This window comes from Protopterus annectens, chromosome 4.part1, assembly GCF_019279795.1.
Source record: "Protopterus annectens isolate FY-2018-M chromosome 4.part1, PAN1.0, whole genome shotgun sequence".
In the NCBI taxonomy this organism is placed as follows: Eukaryota; Metazoa; Chordata; order Ceratodontiformes; family Protopteridae; genus Protopterus; species Protopterus annectens.
Window position 1 is genome coordinate 897374075 of NC_056734.1, and position 12378 is coordinate 897386452.

Genomic DNA, 12378 nt, shown 5'->3' on the forward strand with positions numbered 1-12378 from the left:
CTTGCTTCCCCTTTTATCTCTCTTATACTTCCATTTCAAAATATGAGCTAGAAAAAAACAGATGAAATCACCACACCCATGCCCACAAAATGTTTAAATTTAAACTCATCTTCCATGGTCATATTTAGCATGGCAGATGGCAGAGAGCAACATTGTTGGTCATCTATAACCACGGAGAAATAACAGTTCAATTCCTATGGCAAAAATAAATAAAAATCCTTGACATGTGCAAATGATCTTGCAATCAGTGGCACAAATGTGCTTAGCATACATTTGTGTCAACAAGCAATGGTGACATACATACAGAGTTAACACTTTACGAGTAAAGCTCTCAATGGCTCAATATATTCGTGCTGTGATAAGGGCATTCTCAGTGCATTGAGTGCAGTGTTTTAATCTCCTGAGGGTGTGATGCTCATTTACAATATTACGTTTTCAACATACAACTGTATGCTTTGGTTCAGGGTATATGACTGACAAAGGCATAGGTTCAAATCTGATTAGACATATGTCACTTTTCTTGCTATCCTATGTTCTATTACCCTGATATGTGTTTTACAAACACTTTCCCTTCAGTAGCATACCTGGCTATTGCTTTGTTTTGGAAAATGTAAGTAACACAGGGCTAGTTTCTATTCCATGCAGTTCTAATTATCTTGTCTTATCATGTGTTCCCTTTCCCTGAAATTAAACATTTTTATCATCAGTGTGTATATTCTGTCATGGACTTTGTTGAACAAACTGCAAGTACTGAGTCATCTAGCATCATTAAAATCAGACGTTGTGAGACATGCTCATAATCCACCTTCCTCTGGCTCATTCTTTATTTGCTCTCCATGAGATCTACCCTCTCTGAGCTTCCTCTTTTCATCTCAGTCCTATACTCCTACGTCTATCCCTCAATCTGGTCAAAAAATAGACCAACTGTCAAACAGCAATGTAGATGGTCATACACTAACCCCAGAGAAATCAGTCTTCTTGCCCTAAAGCAAGAGTGATGAAAAATCATAGGAATGTCCTACAGTCTTGCCAATGATTGTGCAAATGAGCATTTCATGGTTGTGCTAAATTGTACAGATAAGTGAATGCCTCTATTCTAAATGCTTCAATGGCTCACTGTAAGCATGAAATGATGTCTACTGTGTGAATGTAATAGCTGGGGGTGTGCAACTCCCATAAGGGTTGTATGATGTTTTACACTGATGGGTATCCAATCTGCAATTGTACTACACGTCCCTGATATGTGTTGCTGTAAAGACCTCTTAGAGTCCGACAGGTTCAGTAGCTAATGCACTGCTTTAGAGAACGTGACTGTGAAAACTACGAGTCCAGTCCCTTAAATGTTTTGTTTTTTATTTCATGCTGTCACTCTGGCAATGTGCTAATTTCCCCTGACATGTATTTTATAACCCCTTTTAGTATCACTGTGTCATTCTATCCCTTTGCTAATGTACTGCTATGTATCATATCATATGAAAGGCATAGGTTCAAATCCAATGACATCTTTCTTATCTACCCACCTCCATCCACTCAGTCCTTATCTCTTCACCTTGTGTTGTCCCTTTCTCTTGCTGCTCTTTTTCTTCTTTGTTCTGTATCCTTTGTAACCTTTAGCACACCATGCATATGCCAGAAAAGGGTTTATGAATGAACAAGTCTCTCCTCTTTCTAGCCAAATGTTGTGTGACAGTTCGGGCTCTCCAAGATGGCTATGCACCAATCAAAAGCTTAATTTCAGCTCTCCTGGTGCGAAAAAAGAAACTGATAGATAAGGAGTAATTCTGCCTGTTTTAGTAAATTTCAGTTACTGGTTAGTAAGTACACTGCCTGGATGCCAACCATACCTATAAACCTCTTAGCACATGAAATCTGGAAAAAGCCAAACATAATGGGGGGACAAAGGCCCAAGTAAAGGGACACATTTAACTACTTTGAAACAGTAAAATAAGATCTTATTCAATAACCAATTGTACTTCAGTCTGAAAAAAACAGATTAAACACAGTCTTGAACATTATTCACTCTGCTCACTAAAGAGCTAATTAAAATGATACTGGGTTTTACTCCTGGTGACTGCAAGTGGGTTTTTAATTTGTACTTCAGTCTTGTGGATGGATTTTTTTTGTTATGATATCCTGGTTGTTGAATGTTGCTTTACAATTGTCATTTCCCAGTCTTCAACGCTGTTCTAACAGTCCCTTCAAATCTATATTTTCTAACCTGTTCACTATAAGTTCTTTTGTGGATTCACTTAAAATTACAATGCTCTACACAATACCAGGGTGTTTAAATCCAATGAGCTCTACCTTGTATTAGCCTTCCAAAGAATCTGTACCATGTCTTAGTAACTTACCATGCAAATACAAAGTACGATAAATGTGCTGTGTGTATGTAACAGCTTCCATGGCTCACAAAATACATACACTAATATGTACATTGGTAATACACTGGCATCCACTGATGGTTGGTATGTTGTTTTCCAATGTACATTTTTCAGTCTTCCACATTATTCTATCTTTCCCTTCAGATGCGTGACTTTTGACCCCTTCATTAGAAGTTATTCTGTGGCTTCACTTGCTAGTACATGCATCTAGAAAATATCTCTGCCAAATGCAGAAGTTCAAACCCATTCTGAAGTATTTTTCTATGTCTTGCTATCATGTGCTGCATTACCTTGAAATATGTTATACTGACAAACTCCATGTAAAGTATATTCTGTGACATATCTGACTAATGTCCTACTTCAAGGAACAACAGTAAAAAAGGCATGGGTTCAAACTCATTGAAATGTGTTCCTCTCTTCTAATTGTCATGGTTTCCATTTCCCAGAAATGTATTACACTGACTCACTCCGTATCAAATGCCAGTGTTCAGTGAATGACAGTGACAAAGGCATGGGTGCAAACCCATGCAGGTGTTTTTTGCTTTTCTTCTTATCATCGTGGTTTTAGTTCCCCTGAATTGAAACTATGGAACCATTAAGCCTATATATAAATATTATTGTTTCACAAAAGGTGTAATTTACATTGCTTTTTGTCAACGGTGTGAGGGATATTATGTAGGAAAAACAAAAAGGGCTCTGAGAAATAGAATATATGAACAAACATATGACATTCAGGTAGAACATGAAAGGAATGCTTTATACAAACACATTAAAAATATCCACACCATCATTTTAGATTTTTTGCTATTGACCATGTTGATTTAGGGTCTCTGCCTTTTTTAATTTCTCCAAGTCTTTTGGGTTTCTAATACCATGACAGGAATGGACCCCATTCTTAAGTCAAAGTACGATTAAAGTTCATGAAATTAGTATTGTTTCACTTTTTGATGTTAGCCAAAAGTGCTCTTCGCAGTACCCGGATTGTGCCCAGCAATGACTCCTTCTGCAATTCATGCAGTGTTACCTGGATTGGTAACATACCTAAGACCAGTTGCTCCTACTACTATTGGAACTGCCTGGGTATCTTTCTTCCACATGCCTCTCGTTTCTGCCTGCAGATCAAGGTATTTTATGACTTTGTGTCTCTATGTACGCAAGACACTATAGTCACTAGGTGTGGCAATTTCAATGATCAATGCTAATTTTGTCTTCTTTTCTTGGATCACTATGTCCAGTTTTCTGGCATCTGTCTTTTAGATTGTTGGTATCGGGTGATCCCATGTGATGTAAACTTCATCATGTTCTATGATTCTCTGTGGCTCATGTTTCCAATGTTTTTCAGCCACTTTGATACCATAATGTTTGCACAATCTCCAGTGTAACAATCTCGCCACATTATTATGCCCTTCAGTACATAGTCCCTCTGCCATTAGAGCATGGTAACCAGCAATAAGGTGTATAACTGTTTCCAATTCAGTTCAAAAAAACCTACATATGTCTGTTTCTCCCACATGTTCAATGGGCTTAGTAAACCAGAGTGTACGCAGCACACTTTCTTGGGCTGCCAATATTAACCTTTCATTTCTTGATGTAAATTCACATCTCCTTAACCATTCCTGCATTCATTCTTGATCAACATGAGGCTCTTCCAGAAGTTTTTTATACTTGCAACTATATTTATGTTTTTTCCACATTTCTTGCCTTCTCATCTGATCCTTCACCTTATATTCTTTCTTTTCTTTTTTAGCACATTCAGTTGCTGCCTGGTTTTTATCCACTTCTGGTTTGATTTCCATTTCTGCTTGACATTGATATGCTTCTGCTAAATTAAGCAGAGATGTCATCTTAGATTTATTCTCCTCATGTTTCAAAACTTTCACCACATTTGGATCTTGTGAGGTCAATAGATATGTGTGGAGTCCCACGATTGCAGATCTATACATGTAATCAATTTCAAGAAGGCCCATCCCTCCTTCAGAACGGGGAATATATAATCTTGGTATACACTGATTTTTTATAAATTATTTGGTGAGCATGAAGCATCCTTCTTGTTTTGATATCCAATCCAATACTTTTTGGGGCCAGTCAATCACTCCAAAATTATAAGTTAGGACAGGAAGAGCAAACTGATTTATAGCTTGGATCTTGTTCCTATGTGTCAATGCTGTTTTTAGGATTAATTTAAGTCTTCTAAAGTACTCCTTACTAAGCCTTATTCACATTTGTTCATGTTTTATTGCTCATATTTATTGATTTAGGGTCCTGGGAGGACCAGCTGATGATTTTTCCGAGTACAAAGAACTTAAATGGCAGACTAAAACAAATGCTTTGGAACCCCCAGGACTTAACAAACAAGTGTCTCTTAGTTGTGTTTTGAGACTTAAAGCAGCTTATTTTATGTGATGTGATTTTATTGTTGATGGTTTTAATTTTTTTTTTTTTTGTAAGACACCTTCATGTAATTTTGGAGTTATATGTTTTAGCTAGAAGTATCTCTTATGTGTAAAAAGGTTGAATGAACTAAATGTTTTATCACTTTAAAGAAAAATATACTGTCAATTATTTAATTTAGTGTAATTGGTAATAGCTATGGCTTGTTGAGATGAGTAAAAGACGGTGATTTTATGTGTTTAGTCATTCTGATGAAGTCCATTGCACCAGGACGAAAGCGCTCAATTTTTGGATAATTAAACATGGAACACTACTTCTCTGTTATTTTCTGTAATTAATTTTTTAGTTTTTTGGTGTTCGTCTGAGTTTCTGAATTGAAACGTTCTTATCATCAGGTTGTAAATTATGTCAGGTAGTTTGGCATAAGGTAAGCTATGTCTGGATTCATCTACCATTGTTTAGCTTGACAGTTGAGTGGTATAAGCTGGTATCTCACTGCTATACTGCTCATTCCTTATCTGCTTACCTTGTGCTCTACCCAATGCTTGCTTCAGCTTTTTCATCACTGTCCTATACTTACTCCCATTCACACCCTATTATATGGACAGCAAATAGATAAATACACTACACACATGCTGGCAAAGTATATATAGTTCAAAACCATCTTTCTGTGGTCATTCATTGTGTGGCAATATGCAGGGGGTAACTTAGATGACCATACATGTCCATTGAGAAATGACACTCCACATCCTATGACAAAATGGTAGAAAAATCCTTTCTACTCTAATCAGTCACACCAATGAGCTAAACCTCATTATCCATACCAATCTGAAATAAAGTGCACCTACTACCTTAATTACAACTCCTTTGATGGCTCTCTGCACTCATGCATTTATTTCTACTGTGTCAATTCACTGATTAGGGGTTTCAAATCCCTGGGGGGGGGTTGTGTGTTGTTAATAGTGTAATGTATGCCATCTGCATATTCTACATTTCACTGATATGTGTGTGTTATAACCCCTTTTACTCCACTTGCTATAGTGGCTCCCACTGCTAATGCACTGGTATGGAAACTTTTTGTAAGTCAGTCCTGTATTTAATATTTAATTTCCTTAAGGCCTGTCTTTGTTGACACCAGTCTACACTTGTGCTACATTTCCCTGATATGGCTTTTGATATTATTCCTTCTACTTTGACTCCTGCAGTGGCTCCCTTTACTAGGGCAATGTGCATATACTGATGGATCAGTTCTCCACTGGGTACCACCTTTTCCATTTTCACTGACACTACATTACTGTATCCCCCTTCTCCTGCCTAGGTTTTACATTCGTCTACATTCCCATATTGTCATAGCACTGTTTCCATTATGCTTTTCTCAATGGTTTGTGCAATTCCCTTTGCAGTTTTTTCTGACCGTCTCAGTGACTTGTGTTGATGTAATATAACCTACACTCCACCCCTTAGCCTTCACTGCTCTCTTCCCTTTCAGTGCATACGTCTCCGGATATACTGCTGTGTGTTATAACAACATTCTCAAGTTGTGTGCACAACAAAGCAGTGACTACCAGAGGTGCTCATGCACCTTCAGTGTATACCTCTGCTGTTTATACTGCAGTATAGCTGCAACCTGATCTATTGCAATGTAGGTGTGGGGCTGTGCTTCACCTGTGATGAAGAGCTGATCATTGTGCACCTGGCTGCATACATAGTTAAGAAGTAATAAGGTTCATCGCATATGCAGTGGAAGTAGTGTTGGCTTAGCTGCAATCGATGATATGGCATTTCTGAATCTCTGTCATAGTGTCGACACAAACACTACTGCATTGTCAGAGCAAACTGGAAAATTATTTACAGAAAGGAGGATTTGAGTAAGGTAATTGGTTTGGAGCCATACTTTGTAAATAAACAGATTTGTCTTCTAATGACATGCCATCACCTGTGGAGGTTACAAGTTTGAGTTTTCGGTTTTAGATACCATATACTTGAATGCAAGTAGATGAGATTTTGATTCATTATTAAAACAGAAAGAATTAAGGTGGCAGCTACAATTAAATGCAGACAGCTGGCCTGGTTTAAAAGATCAAATTAGCACAAAGAGTTGTTTAAAACTGAGACCTTTAAGATAATAGTTTTGTCATGTTTCATGATCACATGACAAGCATTTGCTATAAAAAGTAGCTTTTTCCATGATTTGTTTATTCAGACAAAGTACTTTAATGAATAACATTGGTATTAAAAAATCTTTAAATGGATTTTATTGTTTTCTAAGGTTATTGGAAATGTGAATGCTCTGTCTATTCATGGTTAATTTTTTCTTCATAAGGCATAAACACTATCTTTTTTTCAAGGGATACACGAAAACATAGAGCTGTTTAGAAATCAGCCCAGCTTAGTAAATTGACATTTTCATATCAAATAAATCAGAACTGTGCATGTGTGGAATTAAGAGTCTTTAGAATGGGAATGCCAACTACTTTTAAGTACAAAAAGGCACATAAAAGCATTCTCTTAGCAATTTTTATTTGGTGGGGATACAGCCCAACAACCTAGGACCACATGCTACCTCAGATCATTAATTTTCAGGTGGGTAGGGAGTCATTCCCAATTTTTATGGGCTAGTACATAATATATATATTTATTTGTATTGTAACTTTAAGCTTTACATTTTTCTGTCTTTTGTATAACATTGCCTATTTTTTTACTGGATATTTTTCTTGACAGGCATCCACTGAAAAGGGGTATCTACAGCCTACGGGACTACCCCAGTGAACAAAAGCAATAAATAAATAAATAAGATCACTGCAGGCAAGTGCATTCTAAGTGGTATGAAAAAGATTAAATTTTTGTTGTTTTGTTAAGGCTGTATTGGGAATATCACACTAGAATTCTGTTTGTGAAAAAGACAATGGATAGAATTTAAACAGATTATGAAGAAGGGAGTCTAGGATCAGGTCCAGCTCTATTATATCCCTTTCTGCATTACATTCCCACATGATCACCTTTGCTATGTCTTTTTTTACATTATATTCATACATGATTACCTTTACTATAGCCCTTCCCACATTATATTCTCACACGATTACCTTTACTATAGCTCTTTCTACATTATACTTTCACATGGTAACTCTTACTGTATGCCTTTTTACACCATACCCTCACATTCAGAGACCTATACTGCCTACATCTAACATATCATCATATAGCATCCCCAATTTATTACTTCCTACGTTAGCGTTCCACATGAAGTGACCACCCCACTCAGGATTCCCAGATATTGTGAACTGTGATATGTGTAATGATCCGTCATGTTTTTCCACCTTCTCTTTGCACTGCATTTCTACATAACATTCACTGCAGAACCACTCTAATCACTCTCCATAACTAATTTCTCACTGCAGTCTTCCTTAGTAAACTTTGCACACTAACTTTTACTGCAGTATCCCTTATTTTACTCCTCTGCTATACGTTGTGCACTCCAGTGCAGTCATTTCTAAATTTACTTTTTACATTCTGATCCATTCAGTGTTGCAATACACTAACCATTTTTTTTAAACAACCTTTTATTAATTTTAAAACAAATACAAAATTATTTTAAAATAAATAGAACAAAAGCATCTATTTAAAGATGTGCAAAAAAAGTTAAACATAGGAAACTAAATCATCAAAATTTAGCGAGCAATTCACTTAACTTTGACCAAATCTAAACTGGTGAGTAATATTTGAAGTTTTCATTTTGGCAGTTGGCAATTCTGTTTTACATACATTTTTGCTAAATTACTGAATTCTGTGAAAGAAAGAGTAGTTTTACATTTCCAATTCTTTGTGACTATTACTCTAACCATTCTGATGTTACTGTATTCTTCTCTACATTAATTCTGAACAAAATTACCTCTATTGTCATTCTTGCAATAAGTCACACAGTTAATCCTGGCATATTACAAGCCCATCACTTGTGACTTACATATCTTTATTTATTTTTTTAATTGAATTTGTTAAATGGGGTAGATCACTCATCACAGAAGACCAATTTCAGTCTCAGACCACCAAGAAGTCATCATCATCATCATCATCTTCTTTCGGCTGTTCCCATTAGGGGTCGCCACAGTGGATCATCTGTTTCCATTTCTTCCTGTCCTCTGCATCTTGCTCTGCCACACCAACCACCTGCATGTCCTCTCTCACCACATCCATAAACCTTATCTTAAGCCTTCCTCTTTTCCTGTTACCTGGTAGCTTCATACTTAGCAACTTTTTACCAATATACTCAGCATCCCTCCTCAGCACATGTCCAAACCAACGTAATCTCGCCTCTCTGGCTTTGTCTCCAAACCTTCCAACCTGGGCTGACCCTCTAATATACTTATTCCTAATCCTGTCCACCCTCGCCACACCCAGTGCAAATCTTAACATCTTTAACTCTGCCACATCCAGCTCAAACTCCTGCCTTTTTGTCAATGCCACTGTCTCCAACCCATATAACATAGCTGGTCTCACTACCCTCTTGTAGACCTTCCCTTTCACTCTTACTGGTACCCATCTGTCACAAATCACTCCTGACACTCTTTTCCACCCATTCCATCCTGCCTGTACTCTATTCTTCACCTCTCTTCCACACTCACAATTACTCTGAACTATTGATCCCAAGTATTTAAACTCATCCACCTTCGCCACCTCTACTCCCTTGCATCCTCACCATTCTTCTATCCACCCTCTCATTCACACACATATATTAATAGTCCTGCTGACCTTCATTCCTCTTCTCTCTAGAGCATATCTCCATCTCTCCAGGGTTTCCTCCACCTTAAATTTTTGTTGTTTTGTTAAGGCTGTATTGGGAATATCACACTAGAATTCTTTTTGTGAAAAAGCTAATGGATAGAATTTAAACAGATTATGAAGAAGGGAGTCTAGGATCAGGTCCAGCTCTATTATATCCCTTTCTGCATTACATTCCCACATGATCACCTTTGCTATGTCTTTTTTTACATTATATTCATACATGATTACCTTTACTATAGCCCTTCCCACATTATATTCTCACACGATTACCTTTACTATAGCTCTTTCTACATTATACTTTCACATGGTAACTCTTACTGTATGCCTTTTTACACCATACCCTCACATTCAGAGACCTATACTGCCTACCTCTAACATATCATCATATAGCATCCCCAATTTATTACTTCCTACGTTAGCGTTCCACATGAAGTGACCACCCCACTCAGGATTCCCAGATAATGTGAACCGTGATATGTGTAATGATCCGTCATGTTTTTCCACCTTCTCCTTGCACTGCATTTCTACATAACATTCACTGCAGAACCACTCTAATCACTCTCCATAACTAATTTCTCACTGCAGTCTTCCTTAGTAAACTTTGCACACTAACTTTTACTGCAGTATCCCTTATTTTACTCCTCTGCTACACGTTGTGCACTCCAGTGCAGTCATTTCTAAATTTACTTCTTACATTCTGATCCATTCAGTGTTGCAATACACTAACCATTTTTTTTTTAAACAACCTTTTATTAATTTTAAAACAAATACAAAATTATTTTAAAATAAATAGAACAAAAGCATCTATTTAAAGATGTGCAAAAAAAGTTAAACATAGGAAACTAAATCATCAAAATTTAGCGAGCAATTCACTTAACTTTGACCAAATCTAAACTGGTGAGTAATATTTGAAGTTTTCATTTTGGCAGTTGACAATTCTTTTTTACATACATTTTTGCTAAATTACTGAATTCTGTGAAAGAAAGAGTAGTTTTACATTTCCAATTCTTTGTGACTATTACTCTAACCATTCTGATGTTACTGTATTCTTCTCTACATTAATTCTGAACAAAATGACCTCTATTGTCATTCTTGCAATAAGTCACACAGTTAATCCTGGCATATTGCAAGCCCATCACTTGTGACTTACATATCTTTATTTATTTTTTTTATTTGAATTTGTTAAATGGGGTAGATCACTCATCACAGAAGACCAATTTCAGTCTCAGACCACCAAGAAGTCATCATCATCATCATCATCATCTTCTTTCGGCTGTTCCCATTAGGGGTCGCCACAGTGGATCATCTGTTTCCATTTCTTCCTGTCCTCTGCATCTTGCTCTGCCACACCAACCACCTGCATGTCCTCTCTCACTACATCCATAAACCTTATCTTAGGCCTTCCTCTTTTCCTGTTACCTGGTAGCTTCATCCTTAGCATCTTTTTACCAATATACTCAGCATCTCTCCTCAGCACATGTCCAAACTAACGTAATCTCGCCTCTCTGGCTTTGTCTCCAAACCTTCCAACCTGGGCTGACCCTCTAATATACTTATTCCTAATCCTGTCCACCTTCGCCACACCCAGTGCAAATCTTAACATCTTTAACTCTGCCACATCCAGCTCAAACTCCTGCCTTTTTGTCAATGCCACTGTCTCCAACCCATATAACATAGCTGGTCTCACTACCCTCTTGTAGACCTTCCCTTTCACTCTTACTGGTACCCATCTGTCACAAATCACTCCTGACACTCTTTTCCACCCATTCCATCCTGCCTGTACTCTATTCTTCACCTCTCTTCCACACTCACAATTACTCTGAACTATTGATCCCAAGTATTTAAACTCATCCACCTTTGCCACCTCTACTCCCTTGCATCCTCACCATTCTTCTATCCACCCTCTCATTCACACACATATATTCTTAGTCCTGCTGACCTTCATTCCTCTTCTCTCTACAGCATATCTCCATCTCTCCAGGGTTTCCTCCACCTGTTCCCTGCTCTCACTACAGATCACAATGTCATCTGCAAACATCATAGTCCACGGGGACTGCTGCCTGATCTCGTCTGTCAACCCATCGAGAAGTAAGTAGGGAAATTAAAGATGCAAAAACGTGTACATACATTACACCATAGTAAAATAATTATGATACATACTGGCAACAAAAATGTTTATTGCTTCATTTGTAGCTACATTGACTGGAAAATTGCAAACAACATGAAAAGCAGGAGCATGATGCAACTTCTTTTTTCAGTATATCATTGTTCATACTGTACAGTGATTATAACATTTGATGCTAGGTGTTAGTTTTCCCCCACACCAATATCGTACACTTTTTCCTTCTAAAATATAATAAAGATAGATTTCCAGTCTCACAACATTAGCTGAATAACTGTAGATTACCTACCTGGTAATTAAAGCCTAAGAAGTCAATTTACAACTTGAATGACAAAAGCTGACAAATATCCCACTGTTTGAGTCTACAGAGCAACAATGAACAGAAAACCAAAAAGCCAGTAGCATAACAAAGACTGCAACAACTGCACCTCATCAAAGAAAGAAGTTAGTAAGCAGAAAAGGCAGAAAAGGTAGAAAAGCCCTAAGTATAGAAGGACAAAATGTGGGATACAGTAGTACTCTATAGTTCCCAAATAGATCCAAGTGCATACATAACTAAATACTCAAATACACAGTTTGATAATTAAATAATTTGCCTTGTAGACACTTGGCTTCAAACAGAAAAATAAGTAATGATAATAATGTTATCTGTGCTACAGCTGCACATTGCATACAATAACAATAACTCTTGGGGGCAGAGCAACA

The 12378-nt window shown here is 37.2% G+C and overlaps 1 protein-coding gene across 1 annotated transcript in view; it reads right to left on the bottom strand.

The window, feature by feature from the left end:
* ECE2 (endothelin converting enzyme 2) overlaps window positions 1-12378 on the bottom strand; it is a 1144316-nt gene that overhangs the window by 416415 nt on the left and 715523 nt on the right. The gene's annotated exons all lie outside the window — the stretch shown is intronic.